Below are 26,654 nucleotides of genomic sequence, written 5' to 3' on the forward strand. Positions count from 1 at the left end.
TTCTGCTTTTCTACGTGGCCAATTGAGTTTTGTTTTTGTTTAGAATTTAAATCAATGAACTGCTGGTATGATATTTTTAATTGGTAAGTGAAAATTTTAGCTTATAAGTAAAACATTTTATTGCACTTAAATAGTAATAAATATATAAATTCTAAAAATAAAATGCTATTCTTTTAAATGATAATTAAAAAGTAGCGACAATGATTACTTGTTACTACATGATTGTGGTTTTTGTCATATAGAGGAAGGAGATTTTAAAACATGATCTGATTTTGTCATCAAATATGCTAGTCATGTCACTGCCAACCATGGTGATATCAGCTTTTTTCAGTAGCTCACTCTATGAGGAATTTTGATCAATTAGCTTTTCTCTTTGAAACCCTATTAACATTGACAATCTGCTTGCTGTGGCCATCTGGTCTACCCAGTCTCCTTTCTCTCCCTGCACTCTGATGCTGTATAAGTGAAAAAGTCTCCTACCCTTGTTTCCTAGAAAAGCTGAATTTTTGCAGGTCTCTATGCCTCTTTTTTGAGAGTCGGACACGACTGAGTGACTTCACTTTCACTTTTCACTTCCATGCACTGGAGAAGGAAATGGCAACCCACTCCAGTGTTCTTGCCTGGAGAATCCCAGGGACAGGAGAGCCTGGTGGGCTGCCATCTATGGGGTGGCACAGAGTCGGACACAACTGAAGTGACTTAGCAACAGCAGCATGCCTCTTTTAGTGCAGTCCTGTCTCCACTTCCTCTTGAAGAAATTCATCAAAGCTTTCAACTCTTTAAAAAAATTGTATTTATGTATTTTTGGCTGTGCTGGGGTTTGTTGCTGTGTGCAGTATTTCTCTAGTTGCAGCAAGGAGGGGCTACTCTAGTTGTGGTGTGCAGGCTGCTCGCTGCAGTGGCTTCTCTCGTTGTGGTACATTGTCTCTAGCACGCAGGCTTCAGTAGTTGCGGTGCACGGGCTTAGTTGCTCCATGGCACGTGGGATCTTCCCAGACCAGGGTCAAACCGAGATCCCTTGCATAACAGGGCCAGTTCTTAACCACTGGACCACCACGGAAGTCCCCAACCTTGGATGGAACCCTTTCTACTTTCCAAATGGGTAGGAATTTTTCTGCATTTTGCTTTCTATTTCCATATACACAGAAAATATGAGGAAAATGTGAGAATGGTGGGGGCCATCTATGCTCCTGTCATTATCTTTCCCTCAGTTTTCTGCTGCTTATTGATTTAAATCCCCCCTACTCTTACTCTCATTAAATGCATTTCTGGAAGAGGCGTTAATAAGCAGGCATTGTGTGTGTGTACACGCAAGTATGTGTGATAGTGTGCATGTATGTGTATATGGATTAATTTTAAAGACTTACAGCTGTTAGAAGAAAGCTCTTGAGTAATCCTGTAATTACAGTGCACTGCATAGTTTAATGAAACCATACGGTTTTTTTCTTTCTTTTAAAGGAGTTAATGTAAGAATCTGAATAAGTGTACTGTTACAACAATTTCTCGACAGAAATTTTAAAGTTTATACATGCTTGCATTCATAAAAGAGGAGACCCAGAAAACCACTTTGACTAGTTCAGGAAATATAAACTTTATTTTCTCAAAGAGAACACCCACAGTAGCTTATGGAGGTAGTAGAACAGCTTAAGAATTACTGTTTTGAAGCTGAAAGTTCAGCATCAGTTTAGGGAATTGTGGTATCCCTAAGACTTTAAAACTCTTTATTTCTAGCCTATATATTTCAGAGCTGGTGTTTTTCTACTCTTAGATTTATCCAATATAATGGACTTTTGATGAAACTGATTCTACAGAATGTGACCAAATAACTGGCTTCTGAGGGAAGGCTAACAAGTCCCTATATTGGCAGCAAGTACAGCAAGGGTATAAAACACCTAGAAAATGTTAGTGGAATTTAAACAATTCAGGACTAGGCTAGAAATCTAGGATTAATAGGTAGAATCCTGTTGTTGAAATAGTATTATTTGCCAAGATTAATAGTTAATTCAGTGAAAAATTAGTATCTATGATGTATAAGAGTTAAGTCCATATAGAAGGAAGACAGAAGGCTATTTCATAATAGCAAATTTTTAAATGAGAATAGTACCCTGGGGGCAAAAGCGAGGTACCTATGTGCGTGGGGTTGGGGAGGAGGAGAAGACATATCAAATTTTGACTCCTTCTGGAGTCTCTCTAGTTCACCTTCTGAGTATAAGCCTCATTCCAATGCCACCACTTCATATATATGTCTGTTTTCTTGGGCTCCAAAATCACTGAGGACAGTGACTGCAGCCATTAAATTAAAAGATGCTTGTGAAAGTTTGCCTCTATGATCCAAACCGTGAATGATGTGATTCCTGGCCTCTGGTGGAGAGGAATTCAATCCGGGGCCAGAGACAAGGTTTGATCACTCAGAGCTTTTGTGTAATATTAAGTTCTATTAAAGTATAAAAGAGAGAGAGAAAGTTTCTGACATAGACATCAGAAGGGGACAGAAAGAATGCCCCCTTGCTAGTTTTTAGCATGGAGTTATATACCTATTAGCAAGCTACTAATTAGAGAAAGGAAATGCCTCAAAGCTGAGAGTTTCACCAAGCCTTCCACCCACAACATGCATTTTGAGATAGCTTGCATAAGGTGAGTCATCCCTGGCCATAAAACAATTGACATGAATCTTGAAGAAAGGCAGTTTTCTAAGCAAATACATAGTTCATTAACATAGCTTAAGAAAATATTTCCATATGGAAAAATGCAGTGGTTAGCTCAAGGTTTGAGATAAAGGTAAGTTCAGGTGGAACCAGGTGTCGCCATGGCAACACAGGATTAGAAGAGAAAAGAAAAAAAAAATTGAAAAACGCCTGCCACTTGCTGTTTATTTTTTCCTGCCACCTGGGGACCTCTGACCTCCCTACTGAGGCTATTAACACCCTCTCTTGCTCCTTGGAAGAAAAGCTATGACAAACCTACTGCATATTAAAAAGTAGAGATATCACTTTGCTGACGAAAGTCCATATAGTTGAGCTAAGGTTTTTCCAGTAGTCATGTACAATTGTGAGAGTTGGGCCATAAAAAAGGCTGAGCACTGAAGAACTGATGCTTTCAAACTGTGGTGCTGGAAAAGACTCTTGAGAGTCCCTTGGACTGCAAGCAGATCAAACCAGTCAACCCTAAAGGAAATCAACCCGGAATATTCATTGGAAGAACTGATACTAAAGCTCCAGTAATTTGGCCCCCTGATGCAGAGAGCTGACTCGTTGGAAAAGATCCTGATGCTGGGAAAGATTGAGGTCAGGAGGAGCAGGGGATGACAGAGGATGAGATGGTTGGATGGCATCTTTGACTCGATGGACATGGGTTTGAGCAAACCCTGGGAGATGGTGAAGGACAGGGAAGCCTGGTGTGCCGTAGTCCATGAGGTCACAAAGAGTCGAACGCAACTGAGCAACTGAACAACAGGGTTCTATTTTTGATAAACTGTGGATCATTTCCTAAACACACGTTTCATTTCATAGCACTCTTTCTTTGTGTATGCTAATCCCTCTCTTGGAATGCTTTTCCTATTCTTGCTTGCCTGAATAACCCTCCTCATGTATTAGGGCCCACTTCACATGTGCCCTGTTCCATGAAGCTTTCTCATCAACTATAAGTAAACAGAATAAGTTGCTAGGATCCCTGTGCCCAGTCCCTCACATTCACCGAGCCTAGCATTTTGTTTCCACCAGCACCTACCACATTGTTCATAATGTTTGTTTTTTTCGTGTATCTTCCTACTAGACTGCATGGTCCTTGAGGACTGAACAGTGTCATGCATCTTTGCATTTTCATTATCTTATATAGGGCTTGCTTCTTAGTAGAAGCTCATATATGTTAAATGCATGAAGGAGTGAAGGAAACACCCCTATAATGTTAGATTTACCTCCATAACAAAGACTTAATTTTTCTAAGAATGGTGAACATAGAATTGTATTTATATTATTCAGGAAAAAAAAAAACTTCAAGTGCTATGCTGCTTCCTTTGGGAGATGGGCTTTCTAGAACAATGGAAAATTAGAGATACTGATATTGTTCAAGGGTACCTAGGTACTAGGGCTTCCCTGGTGGCTCAGTGGTAAAAAAAAAAAAAAAAATCTGCCTGCCAATGCAAGAGATGGAAATTCTATCCCTGGGCTGAGAAGATCCCCTAGAGAAGGAAATGGTAACCCACTCCAGTATTCTTGTCTGGAAAATCCCATGGACAGAGGAACTTGGTTATAGTCCATGGCATCACAGAACAGTCATACATGACTTAGTTACTGAACGATAGCAACCTGAGTACTGACAATGCTTTCTCCTTATAGACGAGAAACTCCCTGTTTTATGCTGTTTGTATGTGGAACAGGATATTTATGAATAGTCCCTTCTAAAGAAGAATATAGATCATTGGTAAAAGTTTTTGTGGATTGGGGATGAAAAAAGACTAAGGGCACTGGCATAACACTTTTTGCTTCATTCTTAACACTTACAGACACCTAAAAGGCTAACCTGGAAGCTCCAGAGGAGGGACAGAAAAACCACACTGTGTGCTATTTCTGCAGCATCTTCTCTAATGCCACGTACACATCTTCATAACTTACAAATTCATAGCAAGTGTACATGTAAGATCTTTCCCTGCCATCTGTGATCCACCTGCAGTGATGCAAATTATTTATACTGGATTGTGTTGATCACTCTCATTAGTACTGCACTTATCAAAGATTGTCTATACAAACAGAAATATCCTTGATTTCATAGAGAAACTCCTTGGGTCCCCAGTTAAGTTTTAATGGAAGTGAACTTAGAGTGAGTGTTAGTCACTCAGTCATGTCTGATTCTTTGTGACCCCATGGACTGTGGCTCACCAGGCTCCTCTGTCCATGGAATTCTCCAGGCAAGAATACTGGAGTGGGTAGCCTTTCCCTTCTCCAGGTGATCTTCCTGATCCACAGATTGAACCCAGGTCTCCTACATTATAGGCAGATTCTTCACCATCTGAGCACCAGGAAAGCCCATAATGAATTTACTTTACACTTAATATGTATCTGTGTAAATCAGCATCTACTTTTTGGGTATTCACAAACATGCTTGTTGCTTAATTAAGATGATATTCTGAGTCAAAATAACACAGCTACCCATGACCTAATTGATTTATCTACTCGTGAGCTCATCTTCTTGATGCTTTCATGCATCCTTTGTATGATAGTTCCTATTTCTAAAATTGGTTGCAGTTTAAGTGGAATGTTTCAAAATCTGACTCTGCCTTGAACAATTCTATCTATAGTAGCTAGTTATAGAGAATTACGTCAGCACTTCTTAATTGTTGCACTAAGAAACACTTGGGTGTCTACAATTCCATGATATTATGCTGAGATACTGATTTCTTTAATCCCAAGCATAGCCAGAAAGAAAACACACACACACACATGGAATGGTACTTCTGGCCACAAGCAATCCTCAACTTTGATTCCAATCTGCTGGTCAAATGTCATCTTTTTTCTTGTCTGTGCCATCATGTGAGAAATGAAGAGGCACTGAATTGTAGCATGTCGATATAAAAAAATCCACAAGGTGTATCTGCAAGAGAACTATAGAGATGCTGAGAGGATCATGGAATAGTGGTTGGGAGCCTGTACTTGATGTGCTATGTGAGTTTGAATCCCTGGTCTCTTCTTTACTAGTTAGTTGTGTGGAATTAGACAAATTACTTAGCTTCTCTATGCTTCACTTTTCTTATCTGTAAAAAGGAGATAATAACAGAACCTAGCGTACTGGACTGAGAAGATAAATTAATATAGCCAGAGTGCTTAGAACATGCCTGATATACAGTCAAGGTGATGAAAGTATTTACTGTTATGATTTATTTTCTTGTTGAGGAATAAGTTCAATTATCATATAACTGGAAGGAAAATTTGTCTCTTGTGCTTAGTATACCATCATTAAGATGCATTCATCTCCAATACACCATAAATAAGTATAATATGTTTATAGGTATTCATGTAAAATACATAGCATTAAGGGCTTCCCTTAATATTCTCATACTCTCATTGACATCATTTTGCAAACAGAAATTGCTTATTCTAGAAGAGTCGTATAAAAATTCAAAAAATTTTTTCTTGGGCCATACAAATGACTTATTAATTAGATATATGGCAGGGATGAAAAATATGCTGATGAATAGCAATAGTTTGTTGGCCAGATAATTAGGCTCACCAGAGTGTTTTACTAGGAAAAACTGGTGGAGCATACAGGACACCAGAAGCCCCATCATTCCTAAAAGGGCAATCAGGTTGATGGATCAGCGCATCTGCTTGGTAGAAGAACAGACTTTTCTTCGATAGATTAGCACAAAATAGAGCTAAATTTGTGATTTAATTGACTCAAACTATAAAGTTTCATACATAAAATTAGGCCAAAAGTGATGGTTATAAGATTCCTTTTAAAACTGTAGGTGGTGCATGTGTAATTTTTTAAATTTGTAATTAAAATTGACAAGGATTTAATATTTCAACAGCATCTTCATTTGTGGTACCCTAAGATTTGCAGTATATGTTGATACAGTTCAGGAATCTTTTTATCTATGCTACTGCGTGCGTGCTAAGTCACTTCAGCCGTGTCCGAATCTGCAACCCTGTGCACTGCAGCCTGCCAGGTGCCTCTGTGCATGGGATTCTCCAGGCAAGAATACTGGAGTGGGTTGCTGTGCCCTCCTCCAGGGGATCTTCCCAACCCAGGGGTCGAATCTGCATCTCTTACATCTCCTTCATTGGCAGGCAGGTTCTTTACCACTAGCGCCACCTGGGAAGCCCATCTATGCTATTATGTTTGAGGAATACCAAGAAAGATTTTTTTTTTTCATTTCATACTATCAACTCAGTGCTTCAGTTCATTTCCATCCAACACACATCTGATAACTGCTTCCTCTCTGAAAATTAAGTCTACCCGTTAACTAACATTGCAATCAAACCATAAATTAATCATGTAGTTTATTCACCCCCCTGCTGCCATCATCCCCCAATAGCAACTTAGATGCCTCTGAGAGTATGTTGACTATGGAAGTGCACAAAATGGCATCTTAATGACCTGAAAGAGCTAATACCCTTCTGTAAGTGCCTTGCTAAATATCACAGAGTGACTTGGACGCTGGGGAAGCTTGGCTCATTATTCCACTGTGCTGAGCTAAATCATTTGGGTTCTCTTTATTTGCTGTTGGCCTTTCTCTTTGCCTCTCTCTGCTCATGCATAAAGGATATTGATTTAAATAAAAGATACTGTAAACATGCACTTTGTTAGGGAAATCTGACTATGCAAGTATAATTTCAAAGGTCAGAGTTCTAACAATGCTTGATTTACATTAATTTGTGCTTGAGGAAAATGCCTACTTGACTAAAAGAAGAAAAGAAAAAGAATTTTATTCACACATATTGCCCTGTGTTTTTCTATCATGTTTTCCAGAGCTGATCAAAGAGGAAAATCATATTTACTGGAAAGATCCCACACTTGGGATCACTCAATGTAGCAGAATAGATTAAACCTCTGGGAGAAATATATAGTCTGAATGTAAGTCTGAAAGAATTTGGGACCTCCATCCTAAAATGATTGCCATAGTGAAATAAAAAATTTGTATTTTTAAAGATTATTTTACAGCTTTTTCTAGGACAACGTAATTGTTTAATTCTGTAAAGGTATTTTCCATAAAGGTCTATCTTTACTGACATGGAAAAATAGAAAAGAAATTTAAAAAGATGATTATATGCTGTGTGAACTGCAAAAATGGCAAATAATTTAACTATTTTGCATACTTCAGTAGCAAATCTGCCTTTCAATGCCCTTATTTTTCTACATAAATTCACTTTTTAGTGCTGATTTGCTTGTATTAAAATGTACTTCTATTAATATGGTTAATAAGTATTTTTTAGAGTGCTGTTCCTTTTAAAGTATTTTCAGAATTTTTAATTTACCATTTTATTACTTTATTCTGTGTAGCTTTAAAATATTTATTTATGGCTGCCCTGGATCTTCATTGCTATGCAGGCTTTCTCTGGTTGCGATGGGCAGGGGCTACCCTCTAGTTGGAGCCTGCGGTCTTCTCATTGCGGCAGCTTCTATTGCTGGAGAGCACAGGCTCAAGGCACGTGGGCCTCAGCTGTTGAAGCGCGTGGGCTCAATAATCGGCGGTGCGCTGTTTCTAGAGCTCAGGCTCAGCAGTTGTGGTGCACAGGCTTAGTTGCTCCACGGCATGTGGGATCTTCCCGGACCAGGGATCGAACCTACATTGCAAGGTGAATTCTTAACCACTGGACCATCAGGGAAGCTCCTATTCTGTGTATTTAAAAGATAAACAGGAATTAAAACTTTGTAAGTTAATGATCAAATGCACAATAATATCAGAAACATAAAATCCCCCTATGTAGTATCATGTATTTTTTTTTTAACTTAGGGTTTGTTTGCTGTTATTGCTGGATTTGTTGTTGTTGTTTGATGCCAGATTTAGTTCCAATTTGCAGATTTACTTCTTACTAGATAAATTGTGAAAGGGAGGTGACAAGTACCACCTTATACATTGTTGAGGAACTTGCTGATAATAAAGTGATCGTTTAGTGATCATTTTATTGTGTTCACTCTCCTTGCAAAGTATTAAAGACAATACTGTTCCTTTTCATCCTTATAACAAACCTTTAAGGTAGACAGTGAGATTGTTATATTTACTGATGAAAAATGAGAAGTTAAGAGAAGTGAGGTAATATTCAAGATCAGATACCTAACAAATTGCAGAAACAGGATTGGAATCTTGGAATCTGATTTACACACACACAAAAGCTTAACGACTGAATTGTATTGTTCCTAGGGATGTAGGAACAATACATTTCTACATTCTAGGGATGTAGAAAATCATCTGGAATCTGAAAGAGTAATAATTGATTACTATATTTAAATATTTGCTATTGCTTTGATATTCAATAAGAGATGGTTGTATCCTCAGAATTCAAAGTTATAATATAATACTGAAGTTAATGAGTTTTTACTTATCTTGGTAGTTGAAATTTTAGACCTACAATTGACTTAGCTTATTGTTACATTAATTATCTTTGGTGGCATTTATTTTTCTCTGCTTGAATTCTGACTTTAAGACCAGTACTTCTCTTCATTGTCAGATCCTCTGAAATTATATATACTTTTGACAGATTTATAATCCTTCAGCTGTCAGATGCTAATTGTAGTATAGAGAGTCCATTTTGTTTCTATTTGAGGTATATGCAAGTCATGTATCTTTCCATGCCCATAAGATTTCCTTAGGCTTCCTGACCTAGTTCATGAAGCCTTTCATTCATGAGTAGTATTTGCCACCCCAATTTATATCTCTGCATTTCTGCTGCTGCTGCTTTTTTCATTGACTCCATACTCATTTCCTCCCATAAAACTCCTACAGTACAGAATATACATAATATAATTTTTATGTTGCTGTAATATTACATTACCATTTGCTTCTGTCTCCACATGTTGCTAAAATCTTCAATAACTTTGCCCAGGAGGAGGATATTAGTGCTCAGATAGTTCATATAAAATGTTTTCTGAATATTCTTAATTGTTATTCAAGTATTTTCAGTCATTTTGTTCCAAGGCGGGCATAACACTTTGTTTCGTGTTATAGCTTATTTTTCCTTTATAAAAGCCCAGAGTATTGTGCACAGATAATGGAATCATGATGAAGTTTTGTAAACTTGACGTGTGCTTGTTGTTTTCAAATGAGTGAAAGCTATTCTGTCTTAGGGATATTCCTGAGTATCCTTGTAAGACTGAAATGAATGGTCATTGCTAGTTCTATTGCTCCTTAAACTACTGTATCTTGAATTTTTTCTGGAATAGAGAGCTGGGAACAAAGGTCAAAAGACTGTTTAATCTCTGTAATGACATTATTCAAATCCATTATGTTATACACCATTACACACCAAAAGTTCATTCATTAAAATACACATGCCTGAAAAACATAATTGGAACAAACTGTATTACATGCATAGATATATATCTCGTTCGTGTTGTAAATACTTGTGTATACATAAACATGGGCTTCCCATGTGGCACAGTGGCAAAGAATCTGCTTGCCAATGTAGGAGATTCAAGAGACTTAGGTTCGATCCCTGGATTGAAAAGATTCCCTGGAGTAGGAAATGGCAATCCATTTGAGTACTCTTACCTGGAAAATCCCTTGGACAGAGGAGTCTGGCAGAGTTGGCGGGGTACAGTCCATGGGGTTGCTAAGAGTTGGACATGACTTAGCATACACACACACACACACACATAATATGTATATATTTTTCACATATGTATATATATACAATCATATAAATTCTACAGAAATAATATTACTGTGTATATTACACTAGAAAATATATATAATTCAGTTGAGTAGTTCCTTTCATCAAAAAGAACTAGATAATTAACTGTTTTTATTTGGCTTCAGTTATGTGGATAATAGCTCTAGTTTTCCATTTCTGTCTGTGCATTTGTATATGTGTGCATCTGTGGAGTCAATTTATTTAATACAATAAAACCTCACTGAACAAAGTTTTTCTAGGTCATCTTTTCAATTATATCAATGCAACAGAATGTATTTTGAGCATTCACTATGATACTGGGTAGTTCTCTCTCCTTTTAAGAGTGAGAACCTGAGAAATAGATCCATGTCCCTCAATATCACATATTTCTTAACTACTTATATTAAGCATTTGGGTTTAACTGTATCACCATCCCCATAGTTTAAAAATTATAACAAAGGCCCAGTCAAATAGTCACCAAACTTTAGAGTTGTAGTGAACTCTATGGATTGTTTAAACCAGATTCTTTATTTTATGTGTTTTAAAAGGAGCTTTGTATGTGTGTGTATTATAAAAATATAAAATTTAAAAAATTAGAACAAAATGCTTGATATTAAAAGATGGGAATTTTTAACTTTCAGAATTTTCTGTGACATTTTAATGAGAAAGTAAAAATTATCCTTTACTTAATTTTAAAGTTTCTCTTTGCACTTTTATAATAGCATCCCTCCCTGGGAAAGAATCTTCTAAAATGTTCTGGAGTAGCCTCTATGGGATAATGGTTTATAAATACATTTTAGTTAGTTCAGTGGTAATTAGTGACACATGAGTGAAGAACCATATTTTAAGTTCATGGATACTGAGCTTAGTGAATGATGTTTTGCTTTATAAGAGTCTGTTGGGGGCTGTTATGAATAATAATGAGGAAAGAACATATATTTGCATCTGTAGTGAATGCCCCCTGGCAGCAAGGCCTTGAGAATCCTCAGTGTCCATGTCCGGCTGCCTGAGTGACACTCCAGACTACCCTCCCCAGCGCAACAAAGCTGCAATCTGCGTATTGCTTCAAGGATCATTACCTTTTTGACACCACTTTCATTGCTTCTTTCATTCTAAATTTCTCTGAGAATGAGTTTTATTCATTCTATAACTATAACACATCTAGTCTTGACACTTTTTATCAGTAATTACAAAAGAAGCAGAGACTGGAATTTGGAGCAATTCAGATATCGTCTAACTCAAGTGTAACTCTTGCTTTTGGAGAATTCCCTGTCTGAATTAGGACCAGCGCACTTTCCTGCTTTGTACACTAAGGCCTAAGGAGAGTATCTGCTCCAAATCCCCTCATTAAGGCAACCGTTTCTAAACCAACACCTTTCCCATCCTTCTCTGTGCTCTTTCCCTGCTTATGTTCGTTCTACCATACATCACTCCCTGACACACTGTTTAATTATTAATTCTCTCATTTTCCAGTGGAAAGTAAGCTTCATAAAAACAGAATTTTACCTATTTTACTCACCTTTGTATCTATAGTTCTAGAACACTGGCTGACACATTATTGTTGGATGAATGAAAAATAATGAATTATAAGAACTTTGAAGCTGGTTATATATATTCTTATGGTTCACAATTCCAAAATAGATTTCAGCATTTATTCCTACACTAATTGAATTCTGACTATGTGCTTAGGCATTATGACAAGTGAAGATGAATAAGATAGAATTCTTGCCCACATAGAACTTACTGACTCATGTGCTGTGCTTAGTCGCTCAGTTGTGTCCAACTCTTTGTGACCCCATGGACTGTGGCCCTCCAGGCTCCTCTGTCCATGAGGTTTCTCTAGGCAAGAATACCGGAGTGGGTTTCCATGCCCTCCTCCAGGGGATCTTCTCAACCCAGGATCGAACCTAGGTCTCCCACATTGCAGGTGGATATTCTTTACCATTTGAGCCACCAGGAAAGTCCAAGAATACAGGAGTGGGTAGCCTATCCCTTCTCCAGGGCATCTTTCTGACCCAGGAATTGAACTGGGCTCTCCTGCAATGCAGGTAGATTCTTTACCAGCTGAGCTACCAGGGAAGCCCTACTGTAGACTCATAGGGTGTTCTATTAATCTGATTTTCTGAGAATGGATTTTAAGGCTGCATAATTGGAAGAGTTTCCTTTACCTATAAAGTAAGGAGCTCAATTTGAATGTCATGAAAGATACTTAATACTAATCCCAGAATAGAGTTATTTTTATGAATTAAGCCATTGTTTATGTCAGGCAGTGTTGAATGCAAACATGTTAGCAAGGGGTGGTAATTTATTAATGCAATGACTCTTACGTAGTACATTTTCTTTACAATTTTTTATTGAACTTACTTCTGTACCAGGTGAGTCTATATCTATAATCACAAAAATACTTAGAAGTGGCACTGGAGAAGATCAGGTTTATGGAAGGCACAGGCTAAGGACTGAGAGAAGTCTAGGTGGAGCACAGAGTTTTGTCAGGAGTCTCACTCTTACCACGGATGAGGACCTGGGCTAAGCAGGGAAAAGTATGAGGCCAGAGCACCTGGTAGGCAGGCATTAAAGGGAAGGGACATTTATGAAATATCATCAAACTGTATGGTAAATTCAGATATTAGAAGTCATCCAGATCAAACCTGCATCTTTAAAAAAAAATTATCTGTTTTAATTGAATGAAAGATGATTTATAGTGCTTTGAAAGAAAGAGAGTGAAAGTGAAGTCGCTCAGTCGTGTCCGAGTCTTTGCGACCCGATGGACTGTAGCCTACCAGGCTCCTCCCTCCATGGGATTCTCCAGGCAAGAGTACTGGAGTGGGTTGCCATTTTCTGTCTGAATTATAGTGCTTTACAATTTTCAAAAATTTCACACACACAATTTGATATAATCCCATAATAACCCTTTTTTAATCCCCTACTTCTATATTACTCCCCCTTCCCTTTCCCCCACTGAGAACCTCTAGTTTGTTCTCTATATCCATGAGTCTTCTTTAAAAACAATTTTTTATTCACTAGTTTGTTGTATTTCTTTTTAGATTCTATATACAAGTGCTATCATACAGTATTTGTCTTTCTCTGATTTATTTCAATTAATTTCACTAGCATGATGCACTCCAAATCATCCATGTTGCTGCAAATGGCAAAATTTCATTCTTTTTTATAGCTGAGTCATATTCCATTGTATATGTGTGTGTGTGTGTATATATATGTTTGTGTATATATATATGTATATACATATATATATATACACACACACACCTACCTCTTTTTTATCCATTCATGTTGATGGCCACTTTAATCGCTTCCTTTCCTTGGCAATTATAAATAATGCTACTATGAACATTAGGGTGCATGCATCTTTTCCAATTAGTGTATCTGTTTTTGTCAGATATATATCCAGGAATGGAATTGCTGGGTCATATAATTGCTTCCCTGGTGGCTCAGATGGTAAAGAATCTGCCTGCAATGCAAGAGACCTAGCTTCAATCCCTGGGTTGGTAAGATCCCTGGAGAAGTAAATGGGAACCCATTCCAGTATTCTTACCTGGAGAATTCCATGGACAGAGGAGCCTGGCAGGCTACAGTCCCTGGGGTCACAAAGAGTCAGACATGATTGAGTGACTAACAACTTTCACTTTCTTTCATAATAGTTCTATTTTTAGCTTTTTAAGAAACCTCTATACTGTTTTCCACAGTGGCTGTACCAATTTACATTTGCACCAACAGTGTAGGAAGGTTGTCTTTTCTCCACACCCTCACCAATATTTGTTATTTCTTTTCTTTCTGGTGACAGGCATTGTGAAAGATGTGAGGTGATATCTCATTGTGGTTTTGATTTGCGTTTGGCTGATGATTAGCAGTGTTGAGCATCTTTTCATGTGCCTGCTGGACATCTTTGGATTTTTCCTCTTTGGAAAAATGTCTACTCAGTTCTTTTGTCCAATTTTTAATTGAGTTGTTTGTTTTTTGATGTTGAGTTCTATTAGCTATTTATATAGTTGGATATTAACTCCTTATCAGTCATATCATTTGAAAATATCTTTTCTCATTCAGTAGATTGTCTTAATTTTGTTTTTGGTTTCCTTTGCTGTGAAAAAGTTTGTAAGTTTAATTTGATCTTTTTTTTTTTTTTGCTTTCATTTCCATTTATTCTACAAGAGGGATCAAAAAATTTTTTGCTACAATTTATGTCAATGAGTATTCTGCCTGTTTTCCTCTAGGAATCTTATAGTATCTGGCCATAAATGTATGTCTTTATTCCATTTTATTTTTGTATATAGTGTTAGAGAATGTTCTAGTTTCATTTTTTTTACAAGTAACTGTCAAGTTTTCCCAGCATCATTTATTGAAGACACTGTCTTTTCTCCATTGTTTATTCCTGCCTTTTTTGACATCAATACCCCACTCCAGTACTCTTGCCTGGAAAATCCCATGGATGGAGGAGCCTGGTAGGCTGCAGTCCATTGGGTCGCAAAGACTCGGACACGACTGAGCGACTTCACTTTGACTTTTCACTTTCATGCATTGGAGAAGGAAATGGCAACCCACTCCAGTGTTCTTGCCTGGAGAATCCCAGTGACAGAGGAGCCTGGTGGGCTGCTGTCTCTGGGGTCGCATAGAGTCGGACAGGACTGAAGCGACTTAGCAGCAGTAGCAGCAGTTGACCATAAGTGTGTGGGTTTATTACTGGAATGTCTATCCGGCTCCATTGATCTATGTGTGTGTGTTTGTGACAGTACTGCACTGTTTTAATTACTGTAGCTTTGGAATATAGCCTTAAGACAGGGCATGTGATTCCTCCAGCACTGCTATTTGGCTATTTGGGGGTCTTTTGTGTTTCCATACAAATTTTTCTATTATTTGTTCTAGTTCTATGAAAAATGGCATTGATAATTTGATAGGGGTCACATTGAATCTGTAGATTGCCTTGGGTAGTATGGTCATTTTGAGAATATTAATTCGATTTGCATATGGTCAGTTGAGTATGTGATTGCTATGGTTTTATGATCATTCAACATCCACTTTTTCTTTTGGTAGTAAGTACTGACTGTGTTTAAGGATCTGCCTTTCTTATATCCCCAGCACTTGTGGCATAGTGAGTACCAGACTCCAGGGGTGGCGTATGAGACGTCAGCCTAACCCGATCAGAATAAACCATCTCCCTGAACACAGTGACGTCTTACCATGACTCATGCTGCGTGACTCAAGTGACACTTCGCTACTTCCAGTCTTTTTCTGGTCCCATGAGGAAGTTTTCTTTATTTCTAGTGGACTCAGACTTGAAAGATGAAAGACCAAAGCTGCTTCAAGCGTCTTGAAGGTAGAAGTCTGTTGTGACAGGTAGAGGCAATTTGTGACTGGAGCCAAGGTTGAGGGCTTGAAGAGGGGGAGGGAGGACACAGCCTGGTGCCATTGTTGGAAGCCCTGTGCCAGACAGTGTTTGGAATAGAACAATGCCTCCTGGGCTTCCCAGTTTCCTCAGCTATTGAGCTTCTTTTTCCCCCTCTTTTTCTTTTTTATCCATGCTTGGATTAAAGATTGGGTTTGTTTGGTTTTTGCAATGTAAATGTCCTCACTGACACAGTGGTGGATTTCTAGTTTAGTTCTTACTTGTTTGGTGTTTTTGTGTGTTTTTTGAACCCTGACATAAAGAGGCATATAGGTGAATGTATCTGTGTAGTACAATTTGGTGGGACTAGTTTTAATTCTAATGATATGACCACAAAAATATTAGTATAGTACAGAGGTTAATAATACCAAGTTTGGAGTAGAAAACTAAGTTCCAGTCTTCTTTCTAGTTCTGAGATCTTCAGTAATTTCCTGAAACTCACTTCTTTTGTGTCTTTTAGACACACAGTGGAAATAATGGTTATCCTTGCATGGTGGGCTCACTGTGAAGATTAAGTGAGACTATATGCCTATAGCATTTTACAGAGCCCAGCATGTGGTAAACAATCACAGTTGTGTTATGGAGATTGATATTATGTTGTGCTAACAACTGCTTAGTCATTGCTAAGGAAATGATACATTGCAAAGAGATTGTTTTAATTTGGGATCAGAAGAATTTGACTGTATTCTCTCCTTCAAAGATTTCATTTTTAAAGTCTCATTCTGCTCCTTTTTCAATTTTGTAAACTTTATTTAGGCAATTATTTTTTAAGCTCTCATTTTTTCATATTTTTCTCAAAAGATCTTTTTGGGATTTTATTTCCATCCTTGATTTCCTTCTGCATAGCTAGATATTTAATGGACAGCCTGCCTGCTAATAAAACATACTCAGAGAAACTATGCCTAATCCATTTATTTTTATTTACAATTGTTTTTATACACTCTCTAAAGATGCTACTTGCAAGTTTTATTTTGAGATCCCAGTCATTTTTTGGTCTAATAAATACCATTTTACGTTTCTGAAACATATGTTAGAGTAGATAGAGAAACAGATCTTTCCTGTGTTTTCAATTATGCTATCTTCACAAAGTAATGGTAAAACTTCTTTTGGATTGATAGAACAATTTTATGTATATATTTTTGCATTGAAAGTTTATCTTCATTTTTGGTAATTACACTATTCAGGGGTTTGAAATTCTCTGATTATGTATTAACTATCTCTCATTTTGTGTTAGCATGTACCGGAAGCATGATTTTAAATTAGAATGGATCACATGCTGAGAAAAATGGGATAACCCAGGCAGTGAGAACTTAATAAGTTTAGTAACCTGGGACTTTCCTTGTAGTCTCCTTACTGGGTGATTAATGAGGAGCTGTGTACGTAAGATAATCCTAAGGCAAGATTTTCCAAATTACATTTTTTTGTTCTATATAATAAAATTTTGAGTGTGTGATGTTTTCTCATATCCTAGCAAAACTCCAATATGGAGAATTATTTTGAAGAAAATGATATTATTTATAGGTCTTCAAACAAAACAGCTTCTACTGTACTCTAGGGTCTGAGCTCCTAGGATCTAAACAAAAGTCTGCAACTGATTTAGAATCAAGAAATTTTTAAGAGCATATGCAAACCAATGGACCTAGCAGCGCTTCTATCAACCACTGTCTTGAGTGTGCCATTTGGGTAAAAGCCCATTAAATGTTCTTATCAATGGTACATGAAAATATAATTTTTTAGGATAAAGAATTCTCTTAATGTGATTCAGTAGCTTGAATGATATAGATTTTTATGAATTTTGTGCAATCTAGTTTGGGAATTAAAATGGTGATATCTATAGTTGATAGATTTATCCTCTAGTGAATTTCTCATTAGCAAAAAAGGATTGTCTGAAAGACAAAAGTATACTTAAGTAGTCTGGTTTCTTCCTGCAGCCAGAGTAAGTTGATCAGTCTGGAGTCTTAACTACAGAAAATAAAATGCATTCTAGATGGTTTAAACTCAAGGGATTATTATGGCTCGTATAATCATTGGTAGACCTGATGAAAGAGATGCTCAGAATGTTCAGGAATAGATTCCCAAACTGTAGAGCAGAGCTGGACTGCAGATGGATCATGTAACTCTTCAAGAACCTGTTGAATGAGGAAGTTGTTACCACATCTGTTAACTCCAGCCCCCTGAACTTGTCACTATGTGCACCAGAAAACTTTATGCCATACATCCTACTCCTCCTATGAAACAGCTTCCCTGGGATTCCGTCTGATTGACAGAACCTAAATTGTCTGTACTGTTAGCTGCAAAGGAATCTGGGAAATCTAGCCTTTAGCCTTCAAGCCAATGCAGATGGAAAGGGATGTAGAAGCAGGTGGGAATGACTGCTGAGTGAGCCAGCTACAGTGTTTGCTATGTGTAGCCTGGAAGTGCACATGTTTTAACAGTTAAAAAATCTGATGTGTGATAGCCTTAAAAGCAGATTACATTACAGAAAAGTGTAGGTTGTAAATATCTGACGATTTGGCTGAGGCACATAGAAGGAAGGGAAAGAGATTGGAAGGAACAGGAAGAGTTTACAGGAGCCATGATTCTAAGATCAGACAGATTCACGTTGGTGAGATCTTGAGGTTCTTGTCTCCTTTTACCCCTATCTCTGCCCTGCTTTCTTCATGGGCAGTTGCTTACATGAAACATCTTCTTGCCTTACCTTTTTACCTTGCTCATTCAACCTCTTAGCAGAGGACCAAAGCCACCTGTGAGCGAGGAATAGTTTTCTCTGTGGCCCTTTCATTTTCTGTACAACTAACACCAAATGCACCATTAAATGCATCGTCATTCTCCTACCATCACCACTATACAAGAAGAGGGCTAAACTAGTTCCTTACGAGAGGTATCCACTCTGTGCATTTGGATCTCTCTTTGCACAGCCTGGGGATGTTACCAGGAATGTCTGCTTGGGGAATGCTAAAAAATTGGCAGAATCTGGCATTGCTTCAACTACAGGGTCTGAAATGTGAGATTTTAGCCCACATCTTATGGCCCCGCACCAAGCTCTCAATTCCCCAGCCCTGACCAATTAGCTGTTTCTTTCCTCTCCTCGAGTGGCAGCATCTGCACAGTCTTCAAGATGAGAAGCATCTAATTTTTCATTTTTCCTGCAACTCAGACCCAAAGCCTAGTGCACAGCTGAGCCCATCAGCAAGCTATGTGTTTGAGTGGCAAATTGGGGTGTGCGTACCCCTTTCTGAGCTGTTTTGCAACCTCTCTCTTGTCATGATGCACACTGGGTCCATTGTCTGTGGCTCTCTACAGGCAAGGCTGAATTTTGAAAGCACAGAGTTCTATTAGAGCTTCCTCTTGATGCTCTTTTGATTCTGATTATCTTTAAGATGAGTGACTGAGATATTATGATCAAGATGAGGAAAACCCACAGTCTTTCCCCTCCCAACACTGAAATTATCAGGAGACATTTTCTTTTGGCTTCATTGGAGTGTGGAACAAGAATTTTCAAAGAATTACCTAGTAGCTCTTAGTAGAGGGTTTCTGAGCATTTTTGTTTCCCTTGTAAAACAGACAAACTAGTAGGAACACTTTGTCGATTGTTATTTCAAAAATTCTGAATCCTCTGTGAATTTTTTTTGTAAGATGCTAGACATTATCAAAGGTCTACAAAATAGGCTGTTACCTTGCCCACACGGATGACCTTGTCCTTTTAAACAATTTAGCACAGTTGGCTGGGTGAGTCAATCCTATTTATGTCTGCTCTTTGGGAGAAAGTAAATGGTCATTTGAGTCTACTAGAGGACAATAGTTATCTTCTAATAGGGACAGGCAATATTAAGTGTTGGCTTTAATTGTGGAAGTGTCAACTGTATGTCAATTGGATAAATGCTTTACCAAGTGAAAGGAAAGTTCAGATGGTTAGAAATGTTTTCTTTTTTAGACTCATAGTCTTCAAGTTAATAAAATTTAAATTCAATAAGTAGTTTTCCACATGAATGTAATTCTGAAAACATTTGTCTAACGCTTGACTTATCTCTAATGGTATTTATAACAAATATGCATTCATTAAAACATATTGCAACAATAATTTTTTGTGTGTCAATATTAACAGAGTTTCTTTTGAAATGAATACTCTTTGTAGAGGAAGGTTGGAGGTTTTATTTGCTGTAGTAGGATGTCATCGATGTAGTAAAAAGCATACAGGGTTGAAATTCTGAACCCTTTTGTTTTGGGGAAATTTGGGCTAACATTCTGCTTCTGTCTTGTCATAGGTACTATAAGGATAATTATGGAGAAATTAAAAATTTATTGGAAGATTAAATACAGTCATTGATTTACTCAATAGCAATTTATTGGGTACCCACTCTGTGCCAGGCACTAAACTATTATTCCAAAACAAAACTCACTACTGCCATGAAGAAGTTGTAATCTAGACTATGAAAAAGCACTTTGGGTGTATAAAAGATGTTAAACAAATACTTGTAGTTACTACTAAAAATGTAAAGATGGAGTAGTTATCTATTCTGTCTTTGAGCTAAAATATTCAATACTCTCGTCTTAAACAGTAACTTGTCAATGTTAGATCAGTTTAAGCAGTGTGTTCTCTCAAAGAGAATCTCTACTTTTCCGAGACTCTATCACAAATAATTATAATAATAGTATCTAATTCCAACTCTTTCATGTGACTTAAGCAAAACCTTTATTATCTCACCAGTATCTAATTTCCAAGAAGACAACTCACTAGTTTTACTAGTCATAGACGGATTAATCTTTATAGTGCCGGAAGCATATACAAATTTGCGAGTTCTCTTTAGAAAAGAGAATCTAATATCAAAAATACAAAATTAGGTTCAAATTAATATAGATTTAAAATAAAATGATAAATAAAATTACATATATGTAAAAAGCCATCAGATACCATAAATGTCACAAAATTCAAAAGTAATGCTTTATTAGTTAATTTTTTCTAAAAGTTAAGATAATTTTCCTTATAATTTTGGCAGCCTAGTCCTTAATCAGGCTTCCCAGGTGGCACTAGTGGTAAAGAACCCACCTGCCAGTGCAGGAGACATAAGAGATCGGATTCGACCCCTGTGTCAGGAAGATCCCCTGGAGGGGAGAGCATGGCAACCCACTCCAGTATTCTTGCCTGGAGAATCCCATGGACAGAGGAGCCTGGTGACCTACAGTCCATAGGTTGCAAAGAGTCAGACATGACTGAGAGCGACCTCTCAAGCACATGCACATTCCTTGATCACCTATCCATATGACAATAATTTTCTAACACCACTTTCTATAGAGATAATAGAATTCAATCTTTTATCAAACATGGATAATTGAAATCTTCTCTTTGTAAAAATGTTTCTTTCAGCTTCAGCTGAAGCTCTCAACTGATGATGTCATATACATTTTTAGGATTTCTATCAAATTTGGGGAAACTTCTATCAAATGTCTTTTATACATGAATTATGCAGTTTGGAAGAATTTTCTCTGGTCCAGTCCATTTCAAGCTGCCTTTCTCTTTGACTGCTGGTAGCTTCCAGGCATTAAAATAGAAGTTGATATTCTAATCCAATTTCAGGTCTTACATGCATATCATGGAGCTGGATGAGTAGGCATAACTAGGGTAAATGTGTTCCTAAAATTGTTCCTACATTGGTCAGTAATAACTTAAACATGTGTGAAGTGTGAAGTCGCTCAGTCGTGTCTGACTTTTGCGACCCCGTGGACTGTAGCCCGCCAGGCTCCTCTATCCATGGGATTCTTCAGGCAAGAATACTGGAGTGGGTTGCCATTTCCTTCTCCAGGGGATCTTCCCAACCCAGGGATCGAACCCAGGTCTCCTGCATAGCAGGCAGACGCTTTATCCTCTGAGCCACCAGGGAAGCCCATATTAAGCCCACAACTTAATCATATGTGGAAATAAATGAAACTATATATATCTTACTAAACCCAAGCTAAACATATTTTCAATTCAACATTCCCCTAACTGTGCTTCCCAAATCCCTATGACGTCTCCCACATGAATGGAAGGGAAGCAAAATGGAAATAAGTGTAGAATGAGATACACGTAGTTATATGTACAGCATCCTATGTTTTTAAATATTAAAAAAAGTGCAAACGATCCTGTGAACATATTGCTGGAACTCCTCCAAGAACTGTGGAAGCGGCCTCTGCAAATGAAAGTGTCCAAGATTATGCTTCATTATTTCATGGTAAAGTTTCCTTTGTATCTAGCATATCTCTTTCCTTATAGAGCAGAAAATGTATCAGATGACTGTTACCCTTGCAGTAGTATTATTTAATATAAAATGGTAGTATTTTAATGTGAGAGTCATGTAGTTCCATTTTCCTGAGTAGGGCCTTTATTTCAAATACTGTCTTTATCAGCTGTTGATTTGCTTTGAACCATTTGTTCTTAATTTATTCACACGGATAACCAGTGGATGTCACCTATGCGATGTAGTGTACTGACCTTGCAGAAGATGAGAGGTAGAGAAGAGTTACTGCCCTTCAGGGGTGGTGGGCAGGTTTTTAATAGAGAGTGCACAGTTAGTAAACTGATACTCTAATTCCTTGGAATTCCAGCTTTTCTCTGATATTTTACAAAATAATGCAGAAAAATCTCTGCTTCCCCAAATGTCTCTTAGTTTTGTATGTTTCTTTCTCAAAGCCACAGTAGTACATTTCTAATATTCTCCAACACTCTCTAATATCCTCTATTTTTAAGTGGATAAGCCACTTCCTACCACCATTATGCAGATTCCAGAGGCTGTCTCTCTCTGCTCCGTGTAGCTTTATAATTAGATGTTTACAGTCATGTCCTTTGGCAGAGATTGATGATGGACAAAAATCTTTGAACATTGCCAATGGTCTTGAAATGCTGTCTCATTACTAGATACATGGGGCTACCAAAGCACCTCATTTCCTTGTGATGTTTCTTTCTAACATTCTCCCCATGGTAAAGATATTTCCTTGCACACTTGCTTTAGATGTTATCATAATCATTCTATGTCTTCTGGCATGTGAGTTGGTGAAACAGAGATGCTGAGTGATAAAATGTTGATAATTTCTATCAAGTATCATTGTATTTCATTTCTGATATCCTGTTCTTGCAGGGGGGCTATTTATTTTTGTTAGTTTAGTTATTTGTGTGGAATAGTGTCATGCATGTGAATAGATTTTCTTTTTGGGGCCACGCCTTGCAGCTTATGGGATCTTAGTTCCCTAACCAGGGATCAGGCCTGGGCATAGGGTAATAAAAGTGCCAAGTCCTAACCACTGGACCACGAGGAAAGTGTGTGTCAGTTGCTCAGTCGTGTTTGACTCTGCGACCCCACGGACTGTAGCCCACAAGGCTCCTCTTGTGGAGCCTCGAGATTCTCAAGGCAAGAATACTGGAGTGGGTTGCCATGAGATTCTCCAGGCAAGAATACTGGAGTGGGTTGCCATTTCCTTCTCTAGGACCACCAGGAAATTCCCACATTTTCTTTTTCTTAAAGAAGAGTACTTCAGTTAAGAACTATTCTATTCATCTGAAGAACTAACATTCTGCAGAAAGAGAATCAGAGGCCTAGGATGAACTTGGGAGGGCCCTCTTGTACTGGGCCAGGATTATCGTCTAATTAATCAAGATAGATTAAAAACAGTATTTTGTGTTTAAAGAAAGCATCTGAACAATTTTTCTAGTTACCCATTCCAGTTTTAAACAATTCTCACTCTTAGGCAGTCGTTTCATTTATAATAAAATGACCCAGTAGTGAATTTTGGAAAGGAATACAGGTGGCTTATAACATGAGTTCTCCAAAGGGTACCATGAATTAAAACAATGATATTGAGGCTTGGAGTTTTGAAAACCTCCAATAGCTAACAGGGGAAATGAGGTAAAGAATTCAGCTTTGCAAAGGATTCCTATTAAGACCCTGAAAACACAAATTTATAAAAATTCACTGAGTCTCTCTACAAAAGGCAACTATAATTCTGTTTCTCAGAAGTGACTTCTTCCTCGTTCAAATCTCTCTGCTGTCCTTTGGTGAAATGTTTTCTTTTGTATGCACTTATTTTTTCATTCAATATACTTTTTCATGATCCCCAATAGTGTTCATGGGCTTCCCTGATGGCTCAGATGGTAAAGCATCTGCCTGCAATGTGGGAGACCTGGGTTTGATTCCTGGGTCAGGAAGATCCCCTGGAGAAGGAAATGACAACTCACTCCAGTACTCTTGCCTGGAAAATTCCATGGACGGAGAAGCCTAGTAGGTTACAGTCCATTGGGTCGCAAAGAGTTGCACACGACTGAACAACTTCACTTCAATGGTGTTCAAGACAAAACATTAAGGATCAAGAGATAAGCAAAGGTCCACAGCCCCTGACCTCTAGGAACACTGTCTAGGAAATGATAGACATGACATTGGGTATAGGATTGTTATGGGGGAGTTAGGCCCAAACTGGTTGAAGCCTATCAAAAGGTACCACTATATAAGGGAGAAATTGCAGGAGTTCTACCCACCCTTACTATAGTGGCATTTTGAAGCGGCTTTTCACATTAGAAAATAAAATACCAACCTCCCCAAAGAGTATGTTCCATTACATCTCTGAAGTCTAGAACAATCAAAATCTAGTAAATGGATACCTGAATGAGGAGGCTCACGAAAGTGATGCCCTCCAGACAAACTTGTTTTCAGAATTAGATTTCTCAACTAACTGACTTACAGGAAGTAAATTCTTGGTAGTGTTACAACGAATTGTTGATCGTTTCTTCAATTTATCAACACTTCAGAAATACTGAGATCCAGTCTCAAAGTACTTATCTGTGCAAGCAAGAACAATTAATTATGCAAAACATAGATTCTAGAATCCATTTAAAATTAGTCTGATCAGTAGATAATGAATGGGAGTAGAAACTTCAATAATGTTTTTAGGCATTCTGAGTGAGATTGAAACAGACTTGAAACTGTACATAGAATAGTAATTCTCACTTTTTTTATATCATAGATGAAGGATGGATCCTCTTACAAAAATGCACATGCACAATTTTAGGGGTTTCATTGAAACCTTTTAAATGGAGTTTCCATCAGTTTTTTCAGACCCTTTCCTTGTTTTGGACTAGCTTGCTAGTACTTCTTTCATCAAGAAACCATATGCCATATAATTACTGTTGGAATACAAGAAACACTTGAGAATAATGACATCATGCAGCTAAATATTTCTGTTTCCTGAAGCTTTGGGGTTGGCCTTAATAAGATCAACTTCTACATTTCCAATGTGCTTTCTTCCCGAGGCTTGGTCAAAGCTTGCCCTGGCTATCTGAATAGCCTCTTAGCTGTTTAATTTGTCACTCTCCCCATACCTCCCACCCCTCTGCCACATTAGCTGTCAGAGTGATTGGGCCAAAACATGCGTCTCATGATTGAAAACCTTCACTGGCTCCTGAAACCCATATATTGAAGCCCTGCATCATGGAATTGAAAACCTTAATCATTTCTCCCTGGATATCTCTCCAGCCTCATGGCCCCCTGTTCCATCTTCTACTTCTTTATCAGATGCTTGTTACATTCCATTATGGTAAAATCCCCCAAAACTGTCATAGCTTATACCTCCATTCTTTGCCTTTTTGCTTGAAATCTACTTTCATCTCTTGCTCTCCTGTGAACTATTTCTCATTCTATAAAATTCAATGCAGAGGTCAGTTCACCTGAGGAAACCCTCCCAGGCAGCGCCAATCACTTTCCCTCTGATTCATGGTATTGTGAACAGAATTCTACTGATGCTTTCATCATATCATATTTAAATCTTTGCTCATTTATTTGAATCACCACTAGATTCTTGTGAGCATTAATTTTTTGGTTTTATAGCCCAGTACCATAGTCAGCACGCTGGGCAAGGTAACTGAATTGAGAAATACAGTGTCATTCTTCTGACATTTTAAAAAATCCATTTATTTTTAGGCATAACTATTTTGTTGGCAGAAGAAAGGACTAGTAACACTTTAGTTAGTTGTCTATTACTGCATTAAAATATTAATAGTAACATAGAAACAGTTTTAAAATCGTCCAAAAGCCAGTGATGTAAAGCGGGTCCTTAGAAGAGAAAATCATGGATAATGTATTGGTAAAGCCAGCCCTAAAATATGGGCAGAAAGAGCAGGAAAAACACATAACATACACATGAGTGCAATAAATTGACACATTTATTGGTGCAATAAATTGACAAATATTTCTAAATATCACTTGGAAGTTGACCAAAACTCCCAAGATCAATTTAAAGTGTAGAAAGTTGGGGAATGAATGGCATGACTTTTATCTCATAGAATAGCAGAATTGACCTACTAAGCTGGCAAATAAATCATTTCAAAATAATTTTTGAGGCATTTGGTAATTTAGTTTTAATTAGTAACTATCCACATGTAGAATTAGATCAGCATTATTATCCTAATTTTAAAGACCAGTCTTTGTCTTCTAAGTATTTATTTATTCATCCTATATTATTGGTTTAAAAGGGCATTTTTTCCTTGAAATATAGCAGTTACTTAAAAAAAACTTTTTACTCATAAAAAGTTATTCTTGGTATTGTTGGGTAAATATCTTTATAATACTATAATTACAGGACAGATACTGATTAATTTTGTAGTTAATTGAATCTTTATTTTGACCTTTTCATGTTTCCTTGAAATATTTTTCTTTAAGCATTATTATTATTAAATAATAAAATATTCCATTATTTTAAGGATAACAACATACCAGTTTACTCAAAATTTTAGTACAAATCACAAAACAACCAGAGAAGAAGAAATGTTATGCTGGTGCATTAGAAAGGCACTTGTTTCTATTTTGTTTTTAACATTAATCTTGTTATATTTTCTCAATATGTTATTATTTGACTCAAAAACTGCCTAAATATATTGCTACATATAGAATTGATACTTTCTAAAATGTGAA

The sequence above is a fragment of the Bos javanicus genome, chromosome 7 (assembly GCF_032452875.1).
Source record: "Bos javanicus breed banteng chromosome 7, ARS-OSU_banteng_1.0, whole genome shotgun sequence".
NCBI lineage: Eukaryota > Metazoa > Chordata > Mammalia > Artiodactyla > Bovidae > Bos > Bos javanicus.